The sequence below is a fragment of the Solanum dulcamara genome, chromosome 6 (genome assembly GCF_947179165.1).
Source record: "Solanum dulcamara chromosome 6, daSolDulc1.2, whole genome shotgun sequence".
NCBI classification, from domain to species: Eukaryota; Viridiplantae; Streptophyta; class Magnoliopsida; order Solanales; family Solanaceae; genus Solanum; species Solanum dulcamara.
In genome coordinates, this window is record NC_077242.1 from 12649462 (window position 1) to 12665398 (window position 15937).

General features: G+C 33.3%; 1 pseudogene; it reads right to left on the reverse strand.

Annotated features, from left to right (window-relative positions):
* Nucleotides 1-76: 76 nt before the first annotated feature.
* Nucleotides 77-8688, reverse strand: LOC129892713 (soyasaponin III rhamnosyltransferase-like; annotated as a pseudogene).
* Nucleotides 8689-15937: the final 7249 nt, after the last annotated feature.

Here is a 15937-nt window from a genome sequence, read left to right on the forward strand (position 1 = left end):
CATAAATTATCAATTTGAAATGCATCGAGCACATAAACGTTTATTTGTAATATGCTAGCCGCTAGGTGATGACTAATTAAACCTTCATCTCACCATTACCTTTCAAATACTCAACAAAATTTCTAACATAGGAGCCGTGAAGCTTTCGGTCACCAAAAATAATCGCAGCCTTTCTTGTTCGAGCTCTTAGCTCTTCTCCTTCCTCAGAAACCATCGCTTCTCTTAATGACATTGCTATGTCATTTCCACTAAACGATCCATCTTCTTCTCTCCTCTTCACTTCAATCGCCATGCCTTTCTCTACTAGTAATCTCGCGTTCAATCCTTGATCGTAAATGAAAGGCAACACCACAAGAACATGGCCATGTTGCAATGTTTCAATAGTCGAACCCCATCCCGCGTGAAAGAGAGATCTCTCCAATTGATGAATGTGCTAGAATTTCCTTGTTTGGTGCCCAACAAACATGCGCCAGCCCTCTCCCTTCCGTTGCTTCTCCAAAGACCGATGGAAAAGCATCAATGTAGTCATCGTTCGAAGCCCAATTGGGCTTTTGTAATAGCCACAAAAATGGTAGTCCTGATAGTTGTACTCCGTTTACTATTAGATATAGTTGATCCATCCTTAATTTGCATTCACTCCCAAATCCCACAAACACAACAGATGTTGGATTTTGTCGGTCGAGCCATTGGAAATCTTCTCTCAATCTGCCTGACCAGTAAAAGTCCTTTCATCCACTAGTAATATTTCATCAGGTGGAAGCAATCCAATCGGAATCATTGGCTTATCGTAGATTCTGTTATGTGTCTCTAAGTAATCGCCTTCCACTTCGGTGCAAGTACGTATAACCACAATTTTATACGCGTCGTCTAGTGTGAGATCATGTCCCATTAAAGTTTCGCGCGTAGCATTCTCTCCAACACGTAGCATAGTAACCACTTGCACAACTTCATGTTTACGAAAGGCGACCGCCGATGGGAAATCCACCCACAGTGGTGGTGGTGTTAATAGTGTTTGGGAGAGGAAGCACCACAACTAAAGTTTGATATGATAAGTAATATGAAAATAAATTGGAAATGAGAATTTTATGTGGAAACCCCTCTAACTGATAAAGGGGAAAAACCATGGGGTAGAAGGATCTCACTACTTTAATATGGAGTACACAACTCTCAAATACGAGGAGAAAACAACAATTAACACTTCTCTCTTGTAAAAGGAACAACTACTAAAGAAGACACTCAATACTACAATATTTATCTTGGTGTATGACTCTCTTTGTATTCTTACTCTCTCTTTCTGGAATTTTTTGGGATGATTTAAATGAGGGAAAGAGGCCCTCTATTTATAGGAAATAAAAAGTAGAAAACGCGTCTCTGCCAACGCGTTTTCAACGCGTTTCTGCCCAACGCGTTACTTTTCCATTTTTTTTCCCAACAAAAGTAGGTTGCCTGCCAACTTTTGACTTTTCTTCCTCTTTTTCGTTTCTTTTCTTTTCACATTCTCTTACTTGAAGATTTAATTGAGAATTAATTAAGTCTTCACACCATCCTTTCTACCCAGGTACTGCAATGTTACGTTTTTGCTAGACCAATAGAAAATCGACACCATTTAAACTTGTTACTGTTGATCGGCGTTGTAAACATATCTGGTAGGTTGTCATTAGTGTGAATTTTCTGAATATTCACACTGCCTTCTTCCACCTTCTCACGAACAAAGTGATACTGAACTCGTATGTGCTTTGTCCTTGAATGAAATGCCGGATTCTTTGCAAGATGCAAAGCACTCTGACTGTCACAAAATAGAGCAACCTTCTCTTGTTTGTGCCCGAGCTCCTCCAGTAACATCTGCATCCATATTGATTCTTTGCTAGCTTGTGTAGCTGCTATATATTCTGCTTCCGTCATAGATGTAGCCACGATAGATTGCAGTTTTGAAATCCAGCTTACAGCTCTTCCAGCAAGAGTAAACACATGACCTGTGGTGGACTTGCTTTTATCAAGATCACCTGCATAATTTGAATCAACATAACCTTTAACAGTAAAGTCTGATCCTCCATAACACATTGCAACATCTGAGGTACCCTTGATGTATCTCAGGATCCTTTTAATAGTATTCCAATGCTCTCTATCAGGATTAGCCATGTATCGACTAACCACTCCCACTGCTTGGGCAATGTCAGGTCTTGTACATACCATGGCGAACATTAAACTTTCCACTACTGATGCATACGGTACTTGAGACATCTTCATCCTCTCTGCTTCATTGCTAGGACTCATACTTGAGGATAACTTGAAATTAATAGAGAGTGGAGTAGAAATTGACTTACAGTCATGCATCTTGAAGCGTCTCAAGATTTTCATCAAGTAGTTCTTTTGAGAAAGCTAAATCTTCCTATTATTTCTGTCTCGGTGAATTTGCATTCCTAGAATCTTGTTTGCTGGTCTCAAGTCCTTCATTTCAAACTCCCTAGCCAATTGTAACTTTAAATTTGTGAAACGATCTTTGTTGGGGCCTGCTACCAACATGTCGTCAACATACAACATCAAAATAACAAAATCTTCATCACCAAATCTCTTGTAATAAACACAAGGATCCAAACAATGTCTGTTGTATCCAAGGCTTATAATGAAGGAATCAAATCTCTTATACCAACATCTCGGCGCCTGTTTGAGACCGTATAGAGATTTGTTTAACCTGCAAATCAAGTTCTCTTTTCCCTGTTCTTCAAAACCTTCTGGTTGGAGCATGTAAATTTCTTCTTCAAGCTCTCCATAAAGAAATGCAATTTTGACATCTAACTGCTACAAGTACAAGTCAAATGTAGCACACATCGCCAGGACCACTCGAATTGTTGTGATTCAAATCACCGGAGAAAATATCTCATTAAAGTCTATACCTTCTTTCTGAGCGAATCCTTTCACCACCAATCTTGCACGATACTTCTCCACTTGATCATTACCATTGTGTTTGATCTTGTAGACCCATTTGTTTCCAATGGCCTTCCTTCCTTGTGGTAATTGAATAAGATCCCATATTTTATTTTTATGAAGAGCTTCAATTTCTTCTTGCATTGCTATCACCAACATAGATGATTCTTGGCCTTTCATAGCTTCTTGAAAAGTTGAAGGCTCTCCATCTTCTGTTAATAGACAGTATGCAATATTACTCTCCATAGAATAATCTGAGTACCAAGCCGGTTCTCTTCTCTCCCTAGTTGACCGTCGAACTTCTGGAGTTTCAATCTCAACTTGCTCTTGTTCTTCGTGCTATGGTGCTTCTTCAAAAGAAATTGGAACTTCTTCTATTTCTTCAACTTCAACTGTAGTAGTCTCTGATTTTTCTTTTGAAGTGCTACCTTCTTTTGCTTGTATCTTGTTTTCAACAAATACAACATCCCTGCTGATTACCACCTTGCGGGCTGTGGGATCCCACAAGCGATATCCCTTGATTCCATCAGCATACCCTAAGAAAATGCATTCCCTGGATTTTGGATCCAACTTCAATTTTTCTTGGGTGTTGTTCATAACATAAGCATTTTGATTATAATTATGTTCTCTCATGCCTAAAGTATTTTAATTGTAATTATGTTCTCTCATGCCTAAAGTATTTTGATTATACAAATTATGTTTATTATCTTTAAGTTTTACTCTAAGGTATGTAAGACTTTAATGAAAGTATTCCTTCCTGTAACACCCCCTAAAACGTTGTATGTGGTATTTCAATTCTCGACGAAAATGATATTGTTTCTGTATTTTGGGCATACCATTTCATAGGATGGTCTAAATTAGGTGATTCAAATTTTTGAATATCCCCAATATTATTACCTACAACTTTTATGAGACCATATCTTAATATTTGAAGGTTAAGTAGGTCAAATAAATTATGTTTTGCAAGACATAGTGCTGTGACGAAATGGAGTATTTGTAGAAGAAAAACCATATATCCAAATTGGTTGATTCTTGAATGACATGAAACTATACTTCATGACTACAATGCATATGAAGACATCAAATCCTAATGAGAAATTTATCTTATTCAAACTCAGCTCCGAAAAAGGATATTCCATTAAAAGAGAACTCATCTCACCTACCATGGAAAGATCTAGAATCATTTGACATCACCCATGACATCAAAATCCTCCATTGAATTTTCAAGATCATCCTTTGTAATTATTTTTATTTATTGTTAGGTCCCTCCTCCACACCTATAAATACCCACCTTATTTTCTCATTTTATTCATCAAGCTTTCTCAAGTAACTCTTCCCTCTATATATTTCTTTACTCATTCTCAAATATAGTTTTAGTTTTTAGTAGTGTAAAAATACTATTTCGGTGATTCTTATACTCTGGATAGTACACAAAACAGTCTGGCGAGGGGAAAAGACTAGGGGTTCAAAAGTGTTCCAATTCAGAGTAAAGCTTTAGATTCAAGGTATGTATGGCTATTCATAGCATTGGATTGAGTTCATCCATGCGCTCAATATTTAAATTCATCGTAATTGAGTTATAGTTGAGTTTTACCCAAGTCTTAAATTCTAAATGAATTAATTCTTCTTCTATTGAGTTAGATATATTTATGCATTAAAATTATTATTATTATTATCTCTCATATTATTAGATTATTGTTCGTGGCTACTTTTCCATGAACCCTAATTGATTTGATGTTCATGAATATTTTTATGCATGTTTTGAGTAAAGATGCCGACTTTTAATAGTCATTGACAAAAAGAGTGATTTGAATTAATACTATATATGTATTTTATTGAGTTTTGAAAGAGCAAAAGAATTGAGTTTAAATAAATTTGATTTTTTGGATTAAATGATATTTTGATGAGATGTAAATGATGTTAAAAGAATTGCTTATTATTATTATTTTTAAATTTGCATTACATATTAATGTTGAGATGATGTTGAGTTCTGAACTGAGTCTTCCTGAGAGGAGTTTTTTGATATATGTCCTTACTTTTCCGCCATTTTACATACTCGTACATTCCACATACTGACGTCATTCGACCTACATCATTTTATTATGATGCAGATACAAGTGTTAGAGATCCTCAATAGGCACATCATTGAAGATCATTATTTTTCAGCTATTTGGTGAGTCCTTCTTGTATTCAGAGAAACTCTTTATCCTTTTATTATTGTTGAATATTATGTTTTTTTTAGTTAGCTATGGACATGTCGTTGGCACCGTCTGATAGTGTTAGAGGCTTCATAGATAGAGTTTGATGATATAATCGGAGTCGTTCACCTTTGAAACTACTTTTTCTAAGGATTAATTATTTTTTTTGAATGTTGATGATGGCAAGCCCACATTAGTATTCTTTAGTCTTCCGCTGATGAACAAATGAGTGATGAGACCAAGTGATTCTCTTGGAGACCAGAGATGGTTTTTGAGTGCCGACCACGCCTAGAGTACCCTTTCGGGACATGCCAACTTTCTTTGGCATGGGTTGCCGGGCTCGCCCTAAGAACAAAAGTGCAACATAAATCTCATTCTCGAAAATGAGATAGAAGAGCTTAATCTTAGGCATTGGACATTGTTCATTTTTTATTATTCTCAAAGAATAAGATTATTCTCTTTACCAAACATAGGCAGATCCAATTACGATCTTATATATATTTTGAAAATAGCTGTAAGACCAAAATCGAAAGCCCTTATTTTATTATTGTTCTTCCCAGATACTCTACAGGAAAAACCGTCTGATGGAAAATGACTTTCACGTTTAGTTCAGAGAGCATTTTTTCCCTTTTGTGTGAATTCCCCAGCGGCGAATTTTAAACTTGTGGGGCCCTATCTATTCCATCTCTCGAGCCCCGAAGAAAACCCCCTACCCTTCGGACTCCATATATCTTTTCTTTATATATGTGGGCACTTGATATCTATGAGGGTTCACCCACCCCGGTTACAACATTCCTTTCTATTGCGCCTAAAATCTCTATTTCTGCTAATATTTCACATATTTCTATTTATGGTTCTTATGGAGCTACATTACAAAAGATCTTCTTTTTCTGCAGCATTGCTTCTATGATCTTAGGAGCACTGGCCACCATGGCCCAAACGAAAGTAAAAAAACTTCTAGATCATAGTTCAATTGGACATGTAGGTTATATTCGTACTGATTTCTCATGTGGAACCATAGAAGGAATTCAATCACTACTAATTGGTATCTTTATTTATGCATCAATGACGATAGAGGCACACATATGATAAGGGCTCGATCTTGAGAATCAATCCCAATTGAATCTATGGAAAGGAGACCCTCTATCCTTTTAATCTTTAGCCTTAAGGCACTCAACGGACCTTTTAACCTTTTAAAAACCTCTTTGGGCTTTTGATTGATCCAAAAATGACTGGCATTCCCATTGTTGATGTCCCATCGGGTTAGCTAGTTAAGGGTGAAAGGGATTTAGGAATGAATAGCAGGCAAAGTCCTTGCTAGGAATTCCGGGTAACTTTCTGTATTTCTTAAGGTTACAGGTGAAGCTTACTTCCTGCGGTAGCCCCTTGGACCTTAGCATCTTAAGGGTTGGGTTCTAGTGGCGGGATCTTGAGTCGTCCTTACAACCGAAGAGAACAACGGGAGGCGAGCCCTATTAGGATTGGATTTTTCATGCATTCTTCCTCTTTTTCTTCTATTTCTGTATAGTGGTCAAATTGGATCATTTTCTTCTAGAGACCTTTTACTTTTTTTCATCATGTGGGAGTTAGATTAACTCCTGGACTTATTTAAGGCATATCTGGGGGAGAGAAAAAAAGAACTAGCATAGAGTATGAAATCCTTGTTGATCCTTCTCTCCTCTTGCTCGACGAACCAACTTCAGACCTTGATTCATCCTCCGCAAGAAAGGAATGAGTCGGTTCCCCTTTCCGTCTTTCGGTAGCATAAAAAAATAGATTCAAATTGACAAACATCCAAAAGAGTGAGAAAAAGGGGGCAAGTGTACATTAGGCCATGTGCAACAAACAAAGTACAAGGATAGCATCGTACCCTCATAGTCCTCAATCTTTGTCACAGCTGGCTATTTGTTGTTTTCTCGATGTTTTCTCACATTTTTGATAAAACCCTCTTGTAAAAGTATTTGAATAATATTTTCAATAATATTAGTAAATGCTATTCAAACTACCCTTTTTCGATCCATATAAGACTCCTCCGAGGATCCGGTGTCTAAAGTGTCTAGGATTTCTTCCAAAAGTAAGTAGGAGTGCTCTTCCTTTCAAGCCTTCTGCCTTACGGTCTATAGACCTTACCTCACTAATCTTTCATTTTCTCTCAAGATTTAGTTTGAGTTGCTGTCTCAGTAGTTGCATTCCCTCTAGTCCCCTTGAAAGAGGGACTTAGCTTAAATAATAATGATAAGTCACATAGGTTTTCTCCGAAACCTCCCAGTAACTAAGGTAAAAAGCATAGAAAAAGCACCTATTTCGTAATCTATCTATATATTTATGTAATTCTGGACATAAGAGAGGTGCCGTTACACTCTCTATGAGAACTAGGAAAGTCATTTGTCTTTTTTGTTTTTAAATCAAGATTTAGTTAGATGACTTAATTGATAATGACAGGTAATCTATCTATCCATGATTATGAAAGAAAAGAAAAAGAGGTGACGTTTGTATGACTAGGAAAGTCATTTATTTATTTTTTCTATTTAAATTATAATTTAGGTGACTTGAATGATAATGGCAGATTATCTATCAAATTATTTAAATAATTTTGGAGAAAGAGAGGTGACATGTTAATTTCTATTTGAATAGGAAAGTAATTTATCCTTTTTCTTTTAAAATTATGACTATTAGATGGCATGATAATAACAAATAATTTATCGATATAATTCTAGACAAGAAGTGACTAAGAAAATAGTTATCTTTTTCTTTAATTTATTTTCCACAACATCGTCGAATTTATGTTTCTAGAATCCAGAGCAATGATTTCCAACGTATTTCCCACTAGCAACCACTGAAAAAAAAAAAGAATAATATATAAATATTTTTTTAATTCAAAAAAAGAGAACAATATATAGCAATAATGCCACGTCACAAAAATGTATCCGCGTTACCCATGCCTTAAACCGCGAACTGCCACTATTATGAATTTACATCGTACGGTAGATATCAAATTATCATATCGAATTGAAATTTTTGATATTGCGATTTTGATATTTTGGTAGTTGATGATGTGGTATATGATTATAATTAATTTTTTTTGGTATTCGATACGGTATTTGCTTTTATAAATAAAATATCGAATATCGTACCGAAATATGTAGATACAAATATAATTTATATATATTATTATAATACTAACAAATATACAAACCAATATCAGTATAGAGCTAAATGTTTAGGTTGAAACTTTGACTTCTCTATCTTGGTTGGAATGTATTTTTGATTAATTGATAAACAAAAAAAGATGCTTGTATTTTATCGTATCGTAAAATACCGAATCAAACTTAAAAATATCAAATTGATTTGATTTACAATAATATAATATATTTTAAAAATCAAAAACCAAATTTAACTAATCAAAATTTTAAATACCGTACCATACAATATCATAGTTACTTCTAATCACTACCATATATCCATCCATAACCAGTGCATGCATCACTTCATAAAATGTAGTACTCCATAAACTTTGGCCGTCTACAACCGGTTTACTATTTTTACCCACAGCTTTGAGACGCATAGCGCGTACACAAAAAAAAAGTCAGCAAATTTTGATCATCATAAATATTCGAATGATGTGGATATCACATATTTAATCTCTAGATAAGTTCATAAGTTAATGAGTTATAACTTAGTTTGTGATGAATGATATGTGAAACTTAATTCAGGAAAAAATTATTGGATATGCAAATAAAGTCGATAGTCCCTCCGTTTCTATTTAGTAGTCACCATTATAGGTTTCACGCCCTTTAAGAAATTAGGTAAGTTTACCTTTGTATTCTTATTTAGTGTTTACTTGAAGTCAAGTTTTCAATAATTGATACTCCTATGTTGGTGATCAAATGTATATTTTCAAGGCTAATAACTCTCAAAGATAAAATAGGAAGAATAGTGTCATTTATGCTTAATTGGTTTTGTGAAATAATAGATATTATTAAATATCTTTTCTAGTAAGGACGAAATGCAAATAGAAACGGAGGAAGTATTATAAGAATAAAGTTAGGAGCCGTTTGATTACGGTATAAGAGTCAATCTAATACACTAATAACTTGCTCATTCATTTATTAATTTTATACATTGTTTGGTTTGTAAATGGAATAAAAGTTATTCATGTATTAATTTTATATACAATGTTTGATAGGTAAATTTTAAATGTTGTATAAAAGTTATTCATGTATTAATTTTATATGGTGTTTGATTGTGTTTTAGTAATCCAATATAATTAATACTCACATAACTTATGAGGAAATCTATGTATAATTTTATGCATACTAGCTAGAACTGAAATAAGTTATGTGGTATTAATTATACATGAACTAAAATAATAAAATTACATATTTACACCTAATTTATTTACTTTTTTATATATAAAAAAACTTATAGAAAATATTCCAATGTTACAGCGAAGCCAAACTTGCAAACCATGAAACACTGGGTGCAATATTTATCTTTGTAGGGAGAATTGCGGTTGCATGAAGAAAATGATTTTCCCTAATTTGTTTACTTATTTATTTGAAGAAAATGATTTTCCCTAATTTGTTTACTTATTTGTTTGTAAATAATGTATATTAATTTAGAGTACTGAGAAGGTCGACTAAGCTGTTTCTGTTCCTCATGTTTTTTGGCTTCGTCATTCTTATTCCCCAAAACTGCATTTTATTATTTCTTCATCATAATTTTTAGTTAATTGTGATATATTTGTGTATTTGGCTATTTATCAAGTAAATTATTATTTTTCTATTTTTATAATTTCAGATTATTATTTTTTTTAAAAGAATATTGATTTATAATTAATTAAATATTCAATAAAAAATAATTTATGTATTGTGATTTCTACATAACTAATACCTGCATAACTAATACCTACATAACTAATACCTGCATAACTTACTCCTACATAACTACTTCCTCCGTTTCTATTTATATGTCACAATTTTAGATTTCACGTCCTTTAAAAAACTAGGTAAGTTTATCATTGTACCCTTATTTAGTGTTCTCTTGAGGTTAGTTTTCAATAAATGAACATAAATTAATTTATTTTGATTAATAAAATTGACCAATGAATATGAATTAATTATTTAGTTTTTCTATGTTGGTCAAATTCATACTTTCAAGGTTAATAACTCTCAAGAGTAAAATAAGAATAATAGTGTTATTTATTGATTGATTTTGTGAAATAACAAGTATTAAGTAACATCTATTTTTAGTAAGGACGACATATAAATAGAAACGAAAGAAGTAATACCTGCATATCTTATTCCTACATAACTGACATCTGTCTAACTTATTCCTACATAACTAATATCCGCATAATTCTAACCAGTACGACCCCTTAATTATGTAAAGTTCTTTAAGGACAACAATGCTAATTTTGGCCATATTTTATATAGAGCACGTGAGTATTTTTATTTTTTTTTACATATTCCTTATTAATAACCGGCAGTTAACGAGCTTCCTGTTAATTAATAAGGAGCAATTTGGTCATTTTAGGTATTTTTCCGTTAATTTGTTTACTTTTTAAAATGTAAAAAAATTAACAACATAAAATATTTTAAAGATATGTAAATAATTTTGTTTGACTTTGAAAATTTTATATGTACCACAAAAATTATTTGAAGGGATATTTTGGTCATTTTATATATTTGACTACTTTAATAATTATGTAAAATATATTATAAATACCAATGATTAATAACTTAATATATTTAAGAGATAAAATTACGTAAAAAGTATTATAAATCATAAGAATCAACATGCCTGCTTCATCATAAGGTTTAATTTGGTTATTTTTATGTATTTGACTACTTTAATAATTACGTTAGAATTACTATAAATTACAATAACTAATAATTTAAAAAGTTTAAGCACAAAATTATATAAAAATATTACAAATCACAATAATTAACAACTTAAAATATTTAAAAGACATAAAAAATTTGTTTGACTCTATATATTCTACCAATGCCGCATATATTAGGACAAAGGAATATATTATTTGAATGATGTAAGCAGTGTAAATCACAATAATCAACAAATTAAAAATTTAAAAGACATATAAATATTTTGGTTGACTCTTAAATTTTATATGTGTCATATAAATTGAGACATACAAAGTAACATATATTATTTGAAAATTACATAAAATTACTATAAGGTAATGAAAACAATACAGATAAATGTCTTAACAAAGAATATTTGAAATTATATTGATGCGTCGACACATATTATGATATAAAATTATTCCCTTGAGAAATTTCTACCAACGAAGAATTCGGACATCCCGACATGAAACATGTATTTTGAGGAATTTGGAACTATATTTCTTTTTAAATTATATATATTATTTTTTTCTTTACAAGTCATGGATAAACTTAAGGGGAACTTACATAAATTAAATCGCACTAGTTTAGGAGCCAGTTACTTAGATAAACTCTAGTTTGGAATATTAGGTATCTTATCATATGTTTGTGCATCCAAATACATTCAGATATGTTCGGATACATGTATCTCTGGATACATGACGTCAAAATTATGTGTAATTTGTTCTAGATACATAGTATCCATGTCATGGCCCAACCCATTAGGTCGTGCGGTCATCTACTCTAACACTTAGATAGGAGAACCCTTACACCAATTTTGAAATCAAGTCAATGCAGAAGTTAACAAAACATAAAAAATCCCTTTACTAATTAAATTAGTTATGAAATACACTAAAAACCCTCCAAGGAATTAGTCTAAATTGGTATAAGAGCTTCTAAAGATACATAGTATAAATAGAGTAATGATACAACTCCCACCATAAGGAAGGAAGAGTAGAAACCGTTGGAGAATCATCTTTGTCTTCACCTAAGAAACATCACTGACCCTGCAATCATACTATGTGAAGTGGTATAACAAGAGTAGTATCAGTACAAACAACACGTACTACTAGACATCATTGGTCAACCCGATACCACCGCATAATATAAAGAAATCAACTAGAAGAAAACATGCACTTAAGGGAATACACATGCCAAATTTTTATGTACAAACTCTTACCATTCCCATTAACCTCTCAATGTTCTTCAAGCCTAACACTTATCCTTTCTAGTTGGTCCGCTGCCAACTCTAATGCTGATCAAGGCCGAGCCCTTCTATTATATAGATGAGTTTCCGAACTACATACCACTACTAACTCTGTGTAACAAGTCTACTACCTTAATATAATAAGCTTCTCCCATCATTACGAATAAGCTAATAGAGAAGGAATTCGGGCTAGGGCCAAAAAAATTTGGGTAGTGACTTCGGAAAATTTGATCCTAGACCAAACTTGGACGAATTCTGAGTCAGGAGAAGTCTAGGGTGATCCAGAATTAGATGGGGAGACTGAATCTTTAATTTGATTGGGTTAGCTGATAGCCAAGACGATATGGAGCATATACGACTTTATGAAATTGCATTCAGATAAGTAAAACTCCCGAAATTGGACTTAGCATGAAAGGTATAAATTAAGACGTCTTGGGATGAGGGTATGTTGTGAAATGGGAGACTTAAGACTCTTTACGAGCTCTCTATCTCCGCCTATCCCACCAGAGCTGGATTACTGCCGCCAAGGCGAGGTTGCCAGAGCGGAATGGTCTTGCTGTGGTGGGGCAGACGCAACTTAAAGTCGAAAAAAAGTTCAAAAATGATTTTAGTCATTCCCACTTCATTCTTAAGAGACCATAAGTGACCTAGGGCAAATTCTTGTTGGTTTCCACCATTGTTTGTGCTAAAGGTAAGTAATTTTCTCCCTAAACTTGTAAATTGAATTTCTAGAACCCACAATCTATGGTGGGTGATCATTAGGGGAGGGTTTTAGAATAAAACTAATGGTGGAAAATAGTCCTAGAATGGGGATTAGAATCATGGATTTGGCCCAAGAGGGAAATTATGTTATACTTCATGTAAATTAAGCCCTTGTATTGATCCTTTGTATGTTATTACTGTTTTAGACCAAGAACAAGTGAATGAACCGGAAAGGGGAAAACTCCTGCACTTTAGAGTTATCAAATATCATGTGATAAGGTTGCTTTTTGATTGTTTGTTGAACTTTGACCAGGATTGTCACATTATTTGAACACGTGGCATCCTCTTGTTGATCTAGAACTTGACTGGGATGCCAAGTCACCTAGACACGTGGCATGAGCTTGGGCCTCAAGATGAAATGGACTTTGGACTTGAATTTAATAAAATGGACTTATATATAAATGGGAAAGAACACTTATACTCCAAAAAGAAAAAATATTTACCCTTAAATGCCTCATTACTTTCATACTCCCTTTTTATTTTAAAAGGACATAGATTCATTTTGAAATTCGTGTGCTGACGTCAACGTCCACCCTATATGATACTGATATAGTATCAATATATCAACAAAATATCATAGAGGATTAAGCTCACTCCTATATGATACCGATATGATATTAATATACCAATAAAGTATCACAAAGAATATATTTTCTACTAGTTTAGAGTTTAATAAATAAGATTGTGAATTTAATAATTTTTTCTTAATTGTTTAATTTTTATTTCTTAAAAAAAGAGCTCAATCCTATATGATACCGATAGGTATCAATATACCGATGCAGTATCACAGAGAATTAAGCCTACTCCTATATGATACCGATATGGTATCAATATATTGATAGGGTATCACGGAAGACTAATTCATAGCAGTGATTATGACGTCATGCACGAAATAAGAAAGAGAAAGTGGGGTAAGAGGGTAAATAATTTAGGTCATAGATCTATTAAGGATAAATAATTTGGGCTGGGTCCAATTTGGATAAATAATTTCACAATTTGATCTATTTGTGTAGTTTTTCCTTTTATAAATTGTGCAGTTCAAATTAATTATTCAATCCAAAAAGATGGATTTAATCCAAATTTAGTATGAATTAAATCCAACAAAATTTATGTGTCTATAGTTACAATGACAAGAGTTCTGAAAGAAAATTTACAATGACGTAAATAAATTGTATGACGTAGACAACTAATTGCAAAAGATTGGTGATTGAGAAGTAACAGGTCGGGCAACACTTTGGCCGAATAGAGAAGTTGGACGATCGTGGGGAAGACGCTATTGTGATTTCGATTATTGGAGAGATTAAATGTGCAATTGTTAAGGAACTTGTTCTTGAGGTGTCTGCTGCCAAGTGTTCGTTGGTGTAGAAGATAGATAGATAGATAGATAGATAGATAGATAGATAGATAGATAGATAGATAGATAGATAGATAGATAGATAGATAGAGTGTAATGACCCGTACCTTGATTCTTTCGGAATTTTCTGTGTTTTGACCATTTTATCCTCCCCAGTAATTGTATACGGGTATTTGTGGGTTGTTGGAGTAGGTGACGCAGTTCCCCGGGTATTTGGTTATGAATTAAGTGAGTTTTTGGTTTTTCGAAGGTTCTTTAGTTTGAATGGTTGACCTTGATCAACATTCAGAGATCTGAACGTCGTATTAGAATTTCATTAGTTCCATCCTCTCCGAAACATTGAAATTAGGTGGGTAGCATGGTTGGCTCGGATCCCGGGGCTTTTGGTGTGATTTTGAGTGTTTGGACGGAAAGTTAGTATCTTCGACTACATTGACACATATGTCATTTGTTTCTACATATATACAAACAAAAATATATTCATCCCAATCCATTCAATTTCAAAGCCTACTGTCAAAGCACAAGAAGGAGAAACACTCCCTGTCTCATTAAGCTACTCAAGGCCATTGGAACCTGATAAGGTAGTCAAGTGCATAATTCAATTACACCAAATCCAGAATACACATGAAGCATAATTTCGAAATGCATCACACACGGAGATTTAAAATAAAACAATCTTGATATCTGCATGAATCTATAACTAAGATGTCCAACATATTAGAGGCATAAGTTACACACAAGGCATGATACTCAAATTTTAGTTCTAGAGGAACATGGCCTAGTGCCAGCATCAAGTCTAAGTGAAGATACTACACTGAAGGTCACAAAATACACAAATAAGAGATACACATCAGAGAAAAAATACAGATGGAGATAACATACTTCAGCTAATATAAACAGGTAGAATACACCATGAGCCCGCAGGTTAGATACGAAGCTTCGAGAAGAGCAGACATCAAATACCTTCCTAATTAGATATTTTTAAGCGTTTTGTCTCAAGTTTTGTTCTTTATGCTTTTTAGAGTGGGTTGGACTATTTTATGTCTTCTTATTACATTTTGCCGCCCTGTTTCAATACAAAGTGTAATACATCAAATCATTAAAGCTGAGGGAACATTCATAGATAAATCTGTGGAGAGCATTGAACATCAAAACTTCAATCAATAACCACATTCAACAATTACGAAATCGCAATAGTTGAGTAGCTAAAACAGTAGATTCGACGCAAAAGCTACTATGTCTGTCATCAAATAGTAGCTAATATCCAGAGAAAAATACATTTCACGTCAAATTTATGAATCAGAGAGCATTGAACTACAAAACTCCAATCATAAATGCATTCAACAATTGTACATCTTCTATCAACACAAATACCCCAAAGTAAAAAGGAACAGAGGGAGTGATATTTTCTTTTATTGCTCCCAAATTAACTTGCACATACCTCAATTAATTCATTATCTTATGCCAACACAAATACCCCCAATAACTCAACGATGTTTAGACATATGAAAGACCTTATAGCATTAGACATCCTAAAAAAAACAAAAAAAAATAAACAAGATTTGCTAGTGTTTTGTGATAAAATTAA